This window comes from Etheostoma spectabile, chromosome 19 (genome assembly GCF_008692095.1).
Source record: "Etheostoma spectabile isolate EspeVRDwgs_2016 chromosome 19, UIUC_Espe_1.0, whole genome shotgun sequence".
In the NCBI taxonomy this organism is placed as follows: domain Eukaryota; kingdom Metazoa; phylum Chordata; class Actinopteri; order Perciformes; family Percidae; genus Etheostoma; species Etheostoma spectabile.
In genome coordinates this window covers 11,661,078-11,676,677 of record NC_045751.1, presented here as the reverse complement: position 1 = coordinate 11,676,677, position 15,600 = coordinate 11,661,078, and the positions used below count along the sequence as shown (strand labels likewise).

Below are 15,600 nucleotides of genomic sequence, written 5' to 3'. Positions count from 1 at the left end.
ATCCCAAGACACCATCCCTACGTGAAGCATGGGGGGGTAGCATCATGCTTGGGGGTGTAGTTTTTCTGCACATGGGACAGGGCGACTGCACTGTACAAGAGAGGAGGACGGGCCATGTATTGCGAGATTTTGGGAACACCAATTCCCTCAGAGCATTGAAGATGGGTCGAGGCTGGGTCTTCAACATGACAAGACCCGAAGACCAGAGCCAGGAGAACCAATGAGTGGCTCTGTAAGAAGCATATCAAGGTTCTGGGGGGCCTAGGCAGTCTCCAGACCTAAACCCAATAGAGAATCTTTGAAGGAAGCTCAACTCCGTGTGTATCAGACGACAGCCCAGAAACCTGACTGACCTGAGAGATCTGTGTGGAGGAGTGGGCCAAGCCCTTCTGCAGGGTGTCAAACCTGGTGAAAAACTACAGAAACGTTTGACCTCTGAACTGCAAACAAAGGCTACTGTACCCAATATCAACATTGATTTTCTCAGGTGTTCAATACTTATTGCAGCTGTATCATACAAATGAATAGTTAAAAAATCAGACTTTGATTTTTTTTTAGGATTATGTCTCTCACAGTGGACATGCACCTACGATGACATTTCAGACCCTCATGATTTCTCAGTAGAGGAACTTGCAAAATATCAGGGGTTCAAATACTATTTTCCTCACTGAACAGGGTGGGTACTTCTTCCTCTGTGGTATTATTACAGGACAGAGAGAGGACATATCAGTCTGGTGGTCCTTCTTCCTCTGTGGTACTTATTACAGGACAGAGAGAGGACATAGACAGTCTGGTGATACTTTTCCTCTGTGGTACTTATTACAGACAGAGAGAGACATATACAGTCTGTGTGGTACTGTCTTCCTCTGTGGTACTTATTACAGGACAGAGAAGGACATTACAGTCTGGTGGTACTTCTTCCTCTGTGGTACTTATTACACATGAATGACAATAACAGCTACAGTGATGTGTTTCTGTCAACAGGTGGGCCAGTTAGAGAGTTTCAGCTGAAGAGAAGACATGAAAAGTTGTGAGTTAACTGGAGCATGCGCACAAACAGAAACCTCAATTAGAAATAGGGTGAGCTTGGTTTCTTGGGTTAGTCAGAGAAAAGCTGCAGGAAGTCAAAGTGCAGTCGGCGATGGTGGTGTAGTCTACGTGATACCTCCGGTTATACACAGTAGACACACTGAGCTCCAGGATTTCCATCTGAAAATGCCAGTGCAACGTAACAACATACTTTCCATTATATCTTTGAGTACTGTAATTTTAATTGTCACTGGTTTCTCTTCTTCACATTGCTAAACAAGAGAAGTATTTTCACCCTAAAGTGTTACCGAATACAGGAATTAAGTTGTTGAGATGCAAAATCGCCAACATTATGATTCAAGTAGTACCTAAACATAAAGTGTGCTATTTTTATAAACAACAGCCTATACAACATGAACAAAAACAAAACCTCATGCTTTCATATTGAAACAAGTCTTCTAAAGTTACAGTGCTGGTTAAAGTCTCATAGAGCAAGCTTTTTTGTGGATCAGGTTTTAGGAGGATCTAAATCAAATGTGTGTAAAACTCTTACTGAGGAACGACCACATATCATATCTCTTAACTTCTGTCTAATCCACCAACCCTCACACACTAAATCAAATGCAGTCAATTCTATTTAATTGTTTGGAGCCTTGGATGTTAATTGTGAATGATAACTCTCGTTTTGTTTCACAGTTTGTAGCCGTTGAACTCAGAAAGAGGGTACGGGTTCCTCTGTGTAAATATAACAGGTATAAGCCTCATTTGTCCGTATCGCAGTAAGCTCATAATGAGCAGAGATGAATGATGACTTGAATATTTTTAATGTATATCTGTGAGCTGGATGGATGAATGAAATTGGTTCTGTTTTGAAGTACTGCTTTCATCTTGATTTAGTATAGACAATCGTAAATCTGCAATTGCACAGGCCCTCAGTCGCCCAGATGTTGACTGTACATTTTGCTTTTAATTGTTTTTAACCCCGTGCTTGTCGTCGTGTCTGTAACTCTTGCAGCTAGGAAGTTGCTCAGTGTCCAACAGCAAATTTCTCCTTAGGGAGAACAATAAAAGTACTTTGACTTTATAATGTGAGCATATCTACTGACACCTGTTGTTTTTAACACCAAACTGAGTCTTTATTTGTGATTATTGTACCTGAAATACCAGTAGCTTAAAAAAACTACAAAATATCAAATGAGCTTCAAGTTTCAAGGGAGGTTAGGATGATGAGCACTCATTGCCTACAACCCCACACTTCGGATATTTCCCCCACATTTGACTGCATGAACCCCACCCAGTGTGGTCTTTTGCAGCCCGGGAAAGGGCAGGAGAGAAAACAACTGTAGCAGGGGTCGACTCCTTGATATTTTGGCAAGGACAAAAAACAATCATTGATAACTTTTGTTTTATGTATTGTTCTTACAGTTTTTTATAAGATTGCATGACACTTGTTTTCAATACTTTTAACAACTTTCGCTAAGCTCTTAACGCCTGAGGGTAACGCCCGTTCATATGATCATCTCTGCTTTCATTCAGTCTTTCAGATAGATTCCAACATGAGCTGCAGTTAATTTGTTCAAACAAAGTTAAAAGTTAAATTATACTCAATAACCTATTGATTCTGATTCAAGACGATTTGTTTGTTATTGCAAAAGATTCATTATAAATACCAATACTAGTTATTATGTTAGTAGTATATGAAGTGTATTGTCCAGTGAATACATGTGAATAATGTCACATGTTTAGTTTGAACCCTTAGTAATGTGATTGATCAGATGATAACTTATGTATTTATCACACTGATTCATCTGCTCCTGGAAGAACTCGGGAAATTTGCTGCTTTAACCTGAATATGTTGTTATTGAAAACCATCAAAAGGGCTTAAAGAGTTCTAGATCTCTGCTCCAACTCTCATGTCCTCTGCTGACTGGTGGATGTTGTTTCTAACTTTCTAAGTTCATTTCATATATTACACACAGTTCATATTGTAAATACTTCTCTATTTATATTAGAGAAGATGTCATGACTTTCTCTGTGTGGGTAACCTGTTACACCAAATGTACTCAGAGAAAGTTAACCAAAACAAAGCTAACATGTTATTAGTGCTCCAGGGTGCGACTGCTGTGTACTTACAGATGAAGGGGTTAGGATCAAGGGGCTTCTTCTCATCTAACGGGATCTGGTTTGACTTTGTGTAGGAGGTTTAAGATGAGAGGTATTCTACTGCTCTCTACATTAACAACATAAAGAAAAGTTTCCATTAACTGTTAGATTAGTGGAGAAGTTTTCCCATCATGCACTAGCGGAGCATGGGGGGGGGGGGGGTGTATTAACTCTTTACTGGCTGTCTGTGCAGAGAAGACAGAGACACACTGGACCTCTGTCCTCTGGTCTCCTGGTTTGGTTCTTAAAGAGTGAAGACAATCATTAGTCTGATTCTGTTAGTACCTACAACTGCTAAAAGGATTCCAACAGGACTACATGCTGAGCCCTGAACACACCCTGCTGCAGTGTAGAGTCTCCCCTTATCTCTCCCACACCTAACTTTAAACAAACACAAGCTGCACACAACCTGCCGGTGTTGTGTGTGTGAATCTTGACTTTTACTCTCTGTCTGTTGCAGAAACAAGTTCAGACACTAACTCAAACCTGAGCAACATAAAAAGCCAGCAAGTCTGCCTGTTGCATAATATGTCTTCACAACGTGTTCAGACTGATAGCTGACAGAGAAAATGCAAGACACTGTAAGAGAAGCCCCCGAATGTGAGGCAGCACTTCCTCAACCTTTAATAGTCATCTTATAAGACATTAACAGTCTTTTAATTTAAAAAATAATAATTATAATGATAATAATATATTCATGAGGGCTTTCAATCAAGTACTTACAAAAATAATACAATTAAAATACAAAGAATACATTAAAATGTAAATCAAACGTTTAAAAGTAAAATCACTCTACAAAGACTCCAAAGATAATGAACATTCAAAACCCAGCGCAGTAATAATAAGCTTTGATTTAAAAACCTCAGTTTGAGCATGCCAATTCATATCTGCTGGAAGACTGTTCATTAGTTGGAGCACGAAAAGAAAAGGCTCGCTCCCCAACCGTTTCTTCCTAACCTTTGGTACCGTAAAAGTCCTGACCCGTGGAGCGCAGAAGCGTGAAGGGCACGTAGGAATTTAAAAGATCAGACAAATACAATGGCAAAAGCCATTCACTATTTTGTACGTTAAAAGCAAAACACTTAAAATCTGCTCTAACCTGAACGTACAAAAAGGACAGTTGAGTGCCCGAGGTTTGGGAGGCGTCAGTCTAGATCCAGTATGTTCACACCAGAGTAATTCTCTGGTATTGTGTCTGAGGTTCAACGTTTCACACCAGAAGAATCTGGACATCTCTCATAGAAATAGTTAATTTAGAATAGAAATACTTAAAAGAGAACATAAGTGCATTGTACATCCAACCATATCATGAGTGGACAGAGGACATGAGAAGATGATTTGATAGGATGAGCATGATGTTCATTTTCCCAAAACTGTCTTAATATTGTGCTGTTTGACATCTGGGTCAAGGAAGCCTTATTTACAATGTCAAATAATTAGAATATTTATTGATATAATTGCATTAATGTCCTGGTTAATTTGCAATTGATAACACATGTTTATCTATTCTAAATGTCCCTGATTGCTTATTGTCCCCATTATTTATTCTCATTTTAATGCTCTTATCAACATGGAGAAGTGGATTGGCTCGTTTTGTGTAAAGTTTTTTATTGAAACAACACATGGCACATAGCCTACTGGATATATATATATATATATATATATAATATATATATATATATATAGCCTACTGTAGTGTTCTAATTCAGTGCAGGCCTTATTTTTCAGGACTATTTACATGTAGATATCACTGAAGGCATCAAAACTAGAATGTGTATTATGTACTTAAAAAAGTGTAAAATAACTGACAATGTCTTTATATTTGTTTCTTCAAAGTAGCCCCCCTTTGCTGATTACTGTTGCACACTCTTGGCATTTCTACCGAGATGCAAGAGGTGTCACCTGAAAGTGTTTCCCACAGTCTTCAAGATCACTTATTGTCCCCTGAGGAAAATTTGTCTTGGGCATCAGTGCTACATAAGGCTGCTGTAAACAAATAACACTAGACTTTACATACATACAACATACAATCCACCCTACATTACATTACATTACACAAGTATCATGACCCTCCACTGTCAGTCATTGAATTACCAAGTCAATAAAACTGTATAATAAAAACATAATTCTGTGTAATTGCACTAAAAGAAAACAATATGACAGAACCAAAGTTCAACCGCCACTATTCTATATAACAATCTCATGAAGATCTGGTTAATAAAAATTAACTACACAAAATTATATAGATATGATTAAAATAACTAATTAAGGCCGTAAGTGCTTCAAGCTATTTTGTTTCCGCAGCCAATTTTATTTAGAGCGCTATGGAAGTTGGAACGAAGGACAGCCCATAGCGATACTTTCCATCTGCTAGCTCTAAGCCCCCCCCCGAAGGTAAAACATTGTATTCAGGTGCAAAATATGGAAGGGTCCTTCAGGATTTCCTGAGTCTGGGAGACAACTGTTTTTTCAAAGGGTCTGAAGGAAGTGTAGTCTTTCTTCCCCATAACCTTCATTGCTTCTTTTATTAGTTATCACTATTTTGTTTTGCATTGGATGGTAAGGGTGCCCAAACAGGATGCCATATCATATACTGATCAGACTTCGTATACAATTATAAAATAAGTCATGATCTTGTACTCACCCTACCATCTCAATCTGCGGAGAAAATGCAGTCTTTGCGCCAATTTGGCAAACAGATAGTCACATGAACATTTCCTTTTAGTTGGTTATACTAATTGTATACCCAAGTACTTATAAGAGTTACTTGCTCGATTTCTCTATCTCCAATGATAAATTGTCATGGGCACGCACTGCTCGGGATCAATTATCATCTCTTTTTTTTTGTATTATTAAGGATGAGATGATTTCTGCACACCAGTCTTAAAGAGGTCAATCTCCCTGTGATAAGCTGAAGGGCAGGCACCCGCATGCATAACTTAAAATAATTGTTGTCATCAGAACTTTTATGACATAGTTGTTAGACTTACTATGTCTACACTCGTTAGTATAAGTGTGAACAAGAAAGGGGAGTAACAGCTCCTTGAGGTACCCCTGTACTACAATATTATTTTAGAGGTGTAGCATTTACCCTCACTTGTTGTGACATATTTGTTAAAGAGAATAAAACCATTTGATAATTAAGGATAACTTCTTGTCTGCGAGCCTCTAAACTAGCAAATGAGGCGACCGTATCAAAAGCAGAACTAAATCAGCAAACAAAACACGTGCATAAGTCAGAATCTTCTAAGTGCTTCCTTATTAAATGAGACACTGTAATGATGGCATCCACATTACTGCCCATCCCTAAATGCAAACTAAAAGGAACGACACAAAGAGTTTCTTCTTGTCTAAGTCTTGTGTAAGTTCAGCATTTCTCTCTCAAACACTTCATTACCTCGCATGTAAGTGCAACAGGTCTAAAATCCTATTAGCTTTGGTACAGAGATTATACAGACTTCTTCCGAGATCTGGAACAAAGACTGTCAAATGACAGCTGAAAGTAGGGCACCACGCCTCAGATAGTTCTGTTGAACACTTTGAGCAGAAGTCGTGAAGGAGTTCCCAGAGATGCTCAGCACTTGTTGTCCTTTTGCCTTCATCTGCATGGCCAGTTGTTTCTCTACTCTCTGATTGGTTCTTGCCATAATATGAAGTCTAACAGTTGTCCCAATAGGCTGTGCTGTGTATCAACCTGACTTCTGCACACACACAACTGATGTCCCAACCCATTAATAAGGCAAGAAATTCCACTAATTAACCCTGACAAGTCCCACCTGTGAATGAAAAACCATTTCAGGACTACCTCATGAAGCTACATTGAAGAGAACACCAAGCACAGGGGGCTATTTGAAGAATCAGAACATAACATGTTTCAATCATTTCACACTTTCTTGTTAAGTACATAATTCCAATGTGTTCATTCATAGTTTTGATGCCTTCAGGTAATCTAATGTATATAGTCATGAAATAAAGGAAACACATTGAAAAAGGAGGTGTGTTCAAACTTGCGCCTGTACACATACAGTATATACACATGTCCTCTTCATCATTAACACCAGAGTTACTGTAACTCCTCACAGCTAAGAGACTTGGACTTGTCTTTCATGTCTTTTTCATTGAAAATGAAATTTCCAGCATCATTTTAGCAAGAAAACAGATAGAAGGCAATATAAAGACACAATAAAGTAATAATACACTAAGAACCTTTGCTATAAAAAACGTTACCATAAATTAAATTTGCCATAAATATCAGTCAAGTGTCAGTGTTCAAGTGTCAGGTGTGTATGTGAGTCCAGGTGTGTGTGTACTGTCTTCTTTGTCCATTTTTCCTCTTCCCCCGATGAGGTATATTATATATATCTGATGGCAAGGGGACAAAGACAACGACAGAGAGACAGGAAATTAAGCCATAATAAAACAGAAACCCAGTACATTTCAGTTTAAAAGTGCACAATAAAAAAGAAAAGGTTAAGCTGGTAAAAAAGGAGTTCCTGCAGACCACCACGATACCGGTTCACACCAAGGCAGGACAGAACTGGGTCAAGTAACACAGATGTCTTCTTGCTTTAAGGTTTTTCTATTTTAAGTGTGTATACCAGTGACTAATGGTTTTGAGGCAAGGTTACATCTCATAGGACAGTGGGTGCACCGGCACTTTTCTTTTGATGCTTAAAAATGTTAAAGCTCTATGTGTTAAAGTGAACGCTGTATATTAAGTTGGTAGAAGCTTTAAATTAAAAAGGGTTAAAATTGCAAATATTAGCTGTAGCCTGTGTGGAATAGAGGCGAGTAGTTCAATATTCAGATCTGTCTAACAAGTTAGACTAAAATGATGAAGAAACACGGTCACTGAATCACTTACTGGGAATTAAAGGAAAGATGTCTCTCATCCACTTTTTTTTTTGTTTGTGTTCATTTGCTGATTGTTTTGAGTTGTAACCTGACAACAACGGGGAACTGTATTTTTTGGGCTGTGTGGGTGGTGATTAATATTCTACAGTTGAGCTGGTTGATACAGTGATGTATTTCTGTCACAAGATGAGCCAGTTAGGAGAGATTTCACTGAGGAGAAGGAGGAAGTATGAGATATGATCTGAGATTATAGATCAGGTTAAATCAGGGGATGGAGACTAAAATCTGCAGTTTAACGTTTCTCAACGGACTAACAGGTTCTTGTTATCATTCTAAACTCTGAACTTGGTCTTTTTCTCCAACATGTGCTGTTAATTAAGCCCTCGTCTTCTGAAAACTATTATAGGTCTAAATCTATGATATTAAACTTAAAAGCTGCAGATTATCGATGGATCAAAAACATTACTAACGTGTATTTTTTTTTACCAGGGGATATCAATTGAGCTCAAATCACTTTCAAGGCTTTATAGAAATAATCACACAATCGACAAACCAGTTCCACCCCCAGAATCTTTTTTTAGCATTAACACTTCACTTCCTCCATTTTGGTGACTTTTATGCCATATTTCTATCTTTTATGGATCAATATGCCAAATATCTTGTAAAGGGAAACATTGAATCCCAATATAAACACATAATTTTTTTTTTTTTTTTAAGACTCTTAGGCCTTCTTTTGATTTATTCTCCTGAGATGGACTTTTCTCTGTAAGAATACATGACGGATTGATATGATGTTGATTGATGCAACCTCCTTAATGGACATGACAATAATCACCTCAATGATTCATTATTTTAAGATATTTTTTGGGCATTTAGGCCTTTATTGACAGGACATTCGAAGAATGAAAGGGGGAGAGAGGGGAGTGACATGCAGCCGGCTGCGTCGAGGAGTAAACTCTATAACATGGGCACCCGCTGTACCGCTCTACCAAACTGAGCTATCCGGGTTGCCCTTCATTTTATTCATTTTAATTTTTTAATAACAACTGATGTACAGTTTACGATGTTGGAGCAAGATTTCTGCTTATGTCCAAAACTTTAAGCACATTCAAATATAACTCATCCCAGTGTGTTCTCTGAGGTTTGGAAGAGTCGGGATACTTTGTAAAAATACAGTTGGTTATTACAAGAATAAAGTCACTATAGTCATAAAATATCTACCTTCACCATAGTCGCTGTGCAATACGATTTATCTGATACACGGTAGATCTCAGAACCTCCTGACTGACTCAGACCCGGTTTGGGTCTCTGGTCTCTGGATGAGACAGTTAGAAAGTTAGGGAGAGGCTGCACACTGCTCCTACATCAGGAGGAGGAAAACCCAAACTACATGTAGAAGCCACGGCTTAAACGCAACACACTCCGCAGCATGTCTACATTCCAGCGCGCCATGAACCCGAAGCTGCAGCTTTTTACAGTGAGAGGGAACTAACGGTCCCTGTTTCATTTATCAGTCAACTCTTCAAAATACATTCAGCGGCTAAATGTGTGGGGCCGAAGGAGACGAGCTGAACCTCTGAGTAGGCTAGCTACATTAAAAACAAAACACAAATAAACCGATTATATCAAAAAAGCATTGCTGAAATTTGAACCAACCAACCTGACTCTATGAGTGGCTGGGTTCGATGAACGCGATGCGGAGAAAACACTCTCCAGCACACTTCACTCTTCTGGTCCCTCGTCGTGTTTAGAGCTATTTAAGTACCTTACCGAGGAGGCGTGGTAACGAAAGCAGTAACCAGTCTACTAGAAAAGGGGGGAGCACAAAGGGTAACGCCCGGTGTAAACCTGGAGTCTTTCAGCGTTCTGCTCCTATACAGTCTCTTAACCGCATCCTTGTCAGTCTCACCACTGTTACTGCTGCTGGAGTCCAGCCAGAGACACAGGAGGTCAGTGATGAGGGGCAACAGGGTGCTGCGAGAGAGGACGGGGTGAAGAGTCACCGACACAGATCTATTAACAGATCAGAAACAGAACTCTCTCCACAGGAAAGTCTCATGTTAATAAACACACATTAAATATCAAAGCAGTAACACAAACACATCAGTTTGGTCATATCAATCTCACCAAAACAATCGCGTTAGGATATTTCCCAGGCTGATCTGTGAGGTCTCCTATGGAGCGGAGTGGAGACCTGTAGTAGGCTATGTAGGCTATGTACATGAACAGCAGGCCTGCCTGGTATAAAACGATCGCTAAGTTCACTGTGCAAAGACTTCTCATTTCTTTCATAGGCTGCCATTCGTGAAAGCGGCGAGCTTGACCAGCGACCAATCGGCTCCCAGATTACACAAGAGACAAGAGAACCATCACTCTGCTTGGGGTCGGGTAATAGTCACTAGGACGAATAGAGTATATATAAGAAGATAAAAGACTTTCGCTACACCACTGCTGCTGCTGGAGTCTCAGATGCTGTTTCACCAGACAGAGAGTCGACATATTGAATTTTCTTCTCCTGTTTATCCACTTTGGGGATTTTAGTTAAAGTTGTTTTTGAGGATGCGTGTCTTCTGCCAGTGTCCCTCTCCCGGTCTGGACCAGGTCTCCTTATCTGGTGGTTGTAGTGACCGGGGTTTTTTAGGAGTCTTACCGTTCAGCTGAGGCTCTGTGTGAAGGATCAACTCAAGTGGAAGGACTCAAAAGTGATGCCTGTCCTGTCCTCCGCTTTCTAAAGTCTTTCAGATAGTCCAAATAAGTTATTATATATCACTCAATAACCTATTTGATTCTGATATTATAGACATATTTTTTCGTGTTATTGCAAAATTATTACATCATAAATAACAATTCTAGTTATTAAAACCTAGTATATGAAGTGTATTGTCCAGGTGAATAATGGGAATGATGTCAACATGCTTCAGTTTGAACACGTTAGTAATGTGAGTTAATCCAGATAATAACTTATGTATTTATGACACTGAGTCATCTGTTGCTGAAAGAACTCTGAACATGTTTGTTATTGAAAACACGTCAGCCGTTCGTCTACATATCCAGAAGAAGTTTAAACAAAATGAACACTTTGTCCTGTCATTGTCTCTGTCACTGGGCTAGTCCTGGGAAATCATAAGAAAAGTCTGAAAATAAAATTAAAATTCTACCTAATATGAACAAAATAGTTCAATAAGGAACAAAATTAAAACAAGTCAACTGATTTGAGTCAGCTTTTTAATCTGATTAATAAATGACAAAAATGTCTCCTAAATGATTTTTATAATTTAAACGGAGAAATCAGCTGCTTCTCTGAAGAAGTGGGTTAAATTAGACGACATCGGCCTGTAAAGTAGAGAGACGGCTCTCCAGTCTGTTAGTTAAAATCAGCACCAGCTCTGATGTAGATCATTCTGAATCTACTCTGTCATAATTAAACCCACTATAGACTGGGTACCAGCTGTATGAGGTCTGATTATATTTTATTAAATCGGAATATCACCACAGTGTTCTGCTCCCTTCCTGTTCAGAAGGCTGCTGAGATCTGCTGGAAGCTTAACGATTCTCTGCAGACCTGGCTCATCCCCAGAGCTTATTGTTTCAAACCAACCAACTACATGTTTGAGTCAGGCGTGTTGATGAGTGAAACCTGTTAAGCAGCCATGCAGACAGCAGAGAGGGGGAAACTGCTTTCGGAGAGTGGAAGGTAGCCTAATACCTGCTACTCTCCCAAAGGGCTTCTGGTCAAAGCAGACTGTGGACTGTCTAACACGTTTTGGCAGTGGTGTGTATAACTTATTTCAGTGGGTAGTACTGTAGGCTACTATATAAATATATGGAGCATAGTGGGGGGGTCTGTCCTCCCCCAGGGACATTTTGAGCATCACAGACTTCCTGTATTCTGATGGCTTTTTTCATTTTTGAACCAATATGAACGGTGGAAATACCTTATTTAACCTACCCGCAGAAAACACAGTGGTATTTCAAATACATATATTAAAAATATATCATATTGGAAAGTATGTCACGTGTCTTGGGCATTTTTAAAGGGTATATGAAATCCTGGAGCTTTCTTAGTGGGTATAATGCGTATAACCTGATTATCAGTAGACTACACCCCCATCCCAGACCCACCTCTAACTTTCTGCAACTTTGCTAATCAGAACCACACACACACCTTCCTTGTTCTACCTCATTGAAAAATAATTAAAACAACAATCATTGAGAACGAGCACAACGTCAGAGTTAGAACGATAACAAGGAACCTGGAGAACAGGGTAGAAACAGTTTCACTACAGCTTTAAGTCTCCGCCTCAGCTTTATCACAATCATCTCAGGTCATAGCAGTAACTGATCATACTCCTCAGTTAAACTCTACTAACTGCGCCATCTTGTGACAGAAATACATCACTGTAGCTGTTATTGTCAGTCATGTGTAATAAGTACCACAGAGGAAGAAGTACCACCAGACTGTATATGTCCTCTCTCTGTCCTGTAATAAGTACCACAGAGGAAGAAGTACCACCAGACTGTATATGTCCTCTCTCTGTCCTGTAATAAGTACCACAGAGGAAGAAGTACCACCAGACTGTATATGTCCTCTCTCTGTCCTGTAATAAGTACCACAGAGGAAGAAGTACCACCAGACTGTATATGTCCTCTCTCTGTCCTGTAATAAGTACCACAGAGGAAGAAGTACCACCAGACTGTATATGTCCTCTCTCTGTCCTGTAATAAGTACCACAGAGGAAGAAGTACACCCATACTGTATAGTCCTCTCTCTGCTGTAAAGTGAACTCTGAGCATAGTGTTGTGTCTCTTCACCTCTGTCCTCCTCTCACAGGGAGAAGATGATCTGCAGCATCCTGCTGTCTCATCCTGACCCTCCTGTGTCTCTGGTTAGTTTCCAGCGTCACTTATACCACTACCACTAAACAAAGAAGGATAAAGTGTCCACCGAGACAGTGTGAGATGGAGTTTAAAGTTGTCAGTGTGTCTGTCCTCACTTTTCCCTCTCTGTCCTCAACGGAAATTTGTAGTGATGTGACCCAGACTCCTATCAGGCAGAGGAGAACCAGGACATCACACTGGAGTGGACCTTCACCACCAACCCTAACACTCCTCCACCTCTCTTAATATCTTCTGTGACTGTTAACTGATCTCAAGAATCCAGTCCTGTTTCATCTCCATGAGGAGTCAGGTCCCAGAGTCTCAGGATGAACGTTTGTAGGACGAGTCAGTGGGACAAGACGTTCCTCAGAGAAGACGACTCAGACTTCATGGTCCAGACTCAGGACTGAAGACTCTGGACTGACCTTTGTGATGTGCTCGCAAGTTAGGACTAACTCTCGTAAATGTTGGCTCAATGTCACTGGTAGTTGATTATTATTAAAAAGGCCAAATCAAGCAATCTGATTGGTTTATAGAGTGATTATATTACCACATACAACTGTAATTAAATTCCATTGTCCATCCTTCAGCGTATCCGGGGTCAGAGCAGCAGCTTTTCAAATTCCTTTACACATTAATAAAATGTAAAACAACAACTAATAACTGATGTCTCGGAGGGAAGCTTTCACCCTTCCCACACTGCCAGGACACAGAGCTGGTTTCAAATAAAGTGTTCACTTCATTAGAACTTTTCCCACCTAACCTTGACGTCAGACAGCCCTTTCACAAAGACCAGAAGCTGTTGTCTCTGCTCTCTTCAAGCTGCCAGATCTTTTCATAAAAACTATATTTACCTCAAATAATGGAAGTTGCTGCGCTGGCATTGCCTTGATCGGTTAGTTGTAATTGGTGTCGTTTCTTTGGCGTTTACATAAAGAGATGCTGTGCTAGTAAATGCTACTTGGCTGCGTTGCATAGCAACCACCTCAGTATGTGTGGGACGTCAGCACAGGAGGGCCTGTAGTGACATGATTATTTATTAAAGTATAATTAAATTAATTGGATTTTATCTAAGTTAATAATATTATACCGTACTTGATGACTGTTTTATGAAATAATAGCTCATTTCAGTCTGTTGTATGTTTTATATCACAGCTAAGAGGAAATCCTACGGTCGACTCTACTTCCTTCTCTTTTAGTGAAATGTTTTTCTTCACATGAGTTAAACAGATTGTGTGTGGTCTCTTTACAGCAGCGAGGGATCGGCCTGAACCTGAGACCCCAAAAGAACAAATCCTCCAAACACAACAAGTCGCAACCAGAGAGTTGGAGCAGGATCGGACTCTACTGGGGACTGGACTGTACAGCAGCTCTGCTGGGTTTCCTGTGCTCTCTTAATCTACTGTTGTTTTAACAAATCTACTGATAATAAATGCTAACTAATGCTACTACAGCATGTGTACATCTTGATGTTCATTAACTGCTCTGCCCCTATCAAATATTTATAGTAATTACAGCAGAAATAACTAATATTAGTGTAAATTATGTTGTTATGAGAAAGTGTTGGCGCTTTAAAGAAACAGGAAAAACTTGTTGACGTATTTAAGACAAATGTGAATAAGGACCACAGATTGTTTCTGGTGTTTCTTAGACAATGTGAAAATGACCGGTTCTTTATAGACAAATGCAAAAAACTGATCTTCTTTTTTAGCGTCAATGTAAATATCTGATTCAAAAAAGTCCCAAAATTCTGAGAAAATAATCCTCTATGTGTGTATTAATTCATTAATATATTATGTCATAGGTTACTTGCAATGTTTACACTTGTCTTACACTACAGATGTAATTAGTGTAATATACTACTCCTGATATGTTTACACCTTGGATGTCAATCTAAATGAAGAAGTTATGACAGCAGAATAGACAGTGTCTTTCAGGTTTAAAGAAACAAGAAAAAACTTGTGGTGTTTCTTAGACAAAGGTGAATAATAACCTGGTCTTCAAGACAAAATGCAAAAGACTTTCTTTTTTTATAGCGTCACGTAAAATATCTGATTCGAAAAGTCTAAATATTATAAGAAAATAATTCTTTTTTTGTATATTAACTTCCATTAATATATTATGTCATACCTGTACATTACTTGTAATGTTCCCTCTTGTTTACTTCTACAATGTAAATGTATAATACCGAACTACCTCTGATATGTTACATTTTGATGTCAACTAAATGAGAGGGTTATGTCTGTCCATAATGCTTTCACTGAGGAAAGGGTTTTGTAGCTTTTAGGAATCAAGAAAATAACTTGGTGACTTTTCACAATAAAATAATGAAAATGACCACGTTTTTTTTCAGTCAGTGTTCAGTTGCTTCACGTCCACGTCATTGAGACAAATGCAAAGACAGACTTATTTTTGTTACTCTTCTTCTCTTCTTTTCTTCCTGCCTTGTAGTCCAGAGACATTTAGGGCCCCATCTTTGATTGATGTGTGTTGTTTAGCTGAGCTGATAGCATGCGGTTAACTGTGGAGACTTGATGATGACTCCTTCAACTAGCACAGCTGACTCCCAGTAAAAGCTCCCTCTCTGGTTCCTCTTTAACCTCCAGAGCTTTAAAACACATCAGGGACACAAGCTTTTAATTACAGGATCATATTAAAATCAGATTTAAGGCTGTA

At 39.1% G+C, this 15,600-nt stretch overlaps 1 protein-coding gene and 1 long non-coding RNA gene across 2 annotated transcripts in view; one reads left to right on the top strand and one right to left on the bottom strand.

Annotated features, from left to right (window-relative positions):
* LOC116707340 (uncharacterized) overlaps positions 1–15,600 on the bottom strand; it is a 217,341-nt gene that overhangs the window by 188,081 nt on the left and 13,660 nt on the right. The window lies entirely within an intron of this gene.
* On the top strand, positions 3,409–12,537 carry LOC116707367 (uncharacterized). Its single transcript, XR_004336490.1, has 3 exons — positions 3,409–3,419; positions 8,300–8,304; positions 12,464–12,537. It is a non-coding gene; the product is annotated as an uncharacterized LOC116707367 (long non-coding RNA).